The following is a 2564-nucleotide window of genomic DNA, read 5'->3' as shown; positions in this document are numbered from 1 at the left end:
ATGAGAAGCGTAAGAAGGGATTTGGACTTTGATCACCTTTAATCTCAAACTCATCCATGAAATTACGCTTGATACGGGGATTGATCTGGTGCATCTCATCCTAATGTGCATCCAAGAGTGAAGATCTCTTCTTACACTTTTCAGCTTAACTCTCTCTCTTGTCGGAACCCAACCCTATATAATACAAGAATGATAACCAAATAAAAAAAAAAGGAAATTAATATGGACCACTATTGAAAATACCTTAAATAAATAATTCAAAAAATAAATAAATAAATAAATAAAGGCATAATACTAGGGGTTGATTGTTTACCTCTTAATAGTTTGATTAAGAGGCAACCTCTGAATCGTTAAGAGGTGAATCTTGTTTGACAAAAAAAAAAAGTTTTTCTCTTAATGGTTCTAAAACACTCTAAATGATTTTGTATCTCGGATCTTCCTTAACCATTAAGAGCCCTAAGTTCATTGTACACAATTAGCAAACAATTATATTTCATTTTGCACTATATCATGAGATGAGAGCGTCTTAATCATTCTAACCACTTAATAATTTTGCACCAAACCATTCAACAATTGCCAATCAGCCCCTAATTTATTTATATAAAAGTTATTCAAGATATTTATTTAAGATTCTAATTTTACAATATTTGTGATTTTAATCTGATTTAATTTTTTATATAAAAATTTTATTTTCTATTTAATCCATTTAAAATAAGTGAATTTAATTTTCATTGAAAATTTTATTTTTTATTTAAGGCAATATTATAAAAAATATACAATTTTTATCAAAGTGACATATGATTCACAATTAATTGATTTTTTTTTTCCAATTCTTTTCTAATCACACATGATTTAAGCGTGAAAAACATTGTTTCAGTTTAAACATTAAAAAGGAAAAATAATAAAAGTAGAATCACATATGATATGTAGCAAAATATATTTTATATGTATAAGATCAAATATACTTCAAAACGTAATTCATAATCTATAAATATCACATTAATTTTGTAGATAACTTATATTTTTCTTCCACTTAAATTTACTATTATCAATATCAGATTTGATATTTTGACGAAAAACAATTCCTTTTTAGAAAAAAAACAATGTCGATTAGTTATGGATATCACACATGATCTTTGACCAAAATTGTAAAGAAATATTAAATAAATAGAAATAAATACTTTAAATGAAAAAACTAAATCACGCTTATTTTAAATGTCATAAATAATAAGAAAATGAAAAATTAATCAATATTAAATCACCAAAAATGTAAAATAAATCATTAATTAAATGTATTTAATAACCTTTATAGAAATAAATGAATTTCTAACCACAAGAGTGGTGTCTGATTGGTTTGAGCTTGACTCCAAAGGTCAAAAATACCAGGAGGTCTCAGGTTCAAATCCAAGGAGAAATAAAAATCCCTTTGTGGCCACGTAGGTTCAAATGCGGTGACTCTGAGCTATCTGCAAAGCAGGTGGTCGCCCTGGGATTAGTCGGCTTGCATAGCGGGTTGGATATCCAGGTTAATAAAAAAAAATGAATTTCTATATATAATCTGTATGCAACAAATGACGCATATGTCCTTTTGGACGATTTTTAAGAAATTTTTATTTAACACATTATTCAAATAAATGATCGATCAAAAATTATTCTTTTATTTTCTTATTTAATTATCATTCTCGTATGAACCTCCCCCCCCCCCCTTCTCTCTGTATATGGATGGAGGTTCAAAACTTGATAAGAACTGTTTGGATTACAACTAATTGTTGATTACATCAAATAATCAACAACTATTCCAGTAAAATAACACTTTGAATCTAAAAAACTGAAACATCCGGCCAATCTAAGAATCTGAACAATAGACGATGGAACCTTTTAAAATCAAACTGCTCCCTCCCCATGGACAGACGATTTGAATATAAATAAGTGAAATCAACATAAACTCACCAATTGAATAAACAGAAAGAGATCTCTTCTCCTGAGTCCGGATTTTACGTACCTGGTATTCTTAATCGATCAAGCTCCAATCATTTGATACACAACGATTCATAATCAATTGTAAAGTAATAAACAATCCAAAATCGCAAAGTTGGCTAGTAGTAGAAAGTTGATAAAATTTATGCCGATTTGAGATATACTTACCTTTGAAGTTGTGAAGAAAGCATGCGGCAGATGCGCTTTGGTTGATTCGATGATCAATTGTGTTTGAACCCTAATACCAAAACCTAGATCTGCTTTATATGCTCGTGCTTGGTGCTTTCGCAAGGGATGAATTGATAAAGGGGTTGCTCCGGGGGTTTTATACCACTTGTGAATAGAGTAAATTATGGATTTGGTCCCATATGCAAAAAAATTGTTGATTTGGTCCTTTTAAACTTCCCTTATTACATGATAAGTCTCCATATATGCAGTTTAATTTGGAATTTGTCCCTCTCTGTAACGTCCATCTAATTTCTCCGTCAAACTCAAAATCATTCCTTGCTATTTTCTTTCATTTTTTAATTTTTTAATTTTTTAATTTTTTAATTTTTTAATTTTTTTTCTCATCTTTAAATCTATTA

Source organism: Cynara cardunculus, assembly GCF_001531365.2.
Source record: "Cynara cardunculus var. scolymus isolate 2C chromosome LG 10, CcrdV1, whole genome shotgun sequence".
In the NCBI taxonomy this organism is placed as follows: Eukaryota; Viridiplantae; Streptophyta; class Magnoliopsida; order Asterales; family Asteraceae; genus Cynara; species Cynara cardunculus.
The sequence above is the reverse complement of the archived record's forward strand: the minus strand, read 5'-3'. Positions refer to the sequence as shown.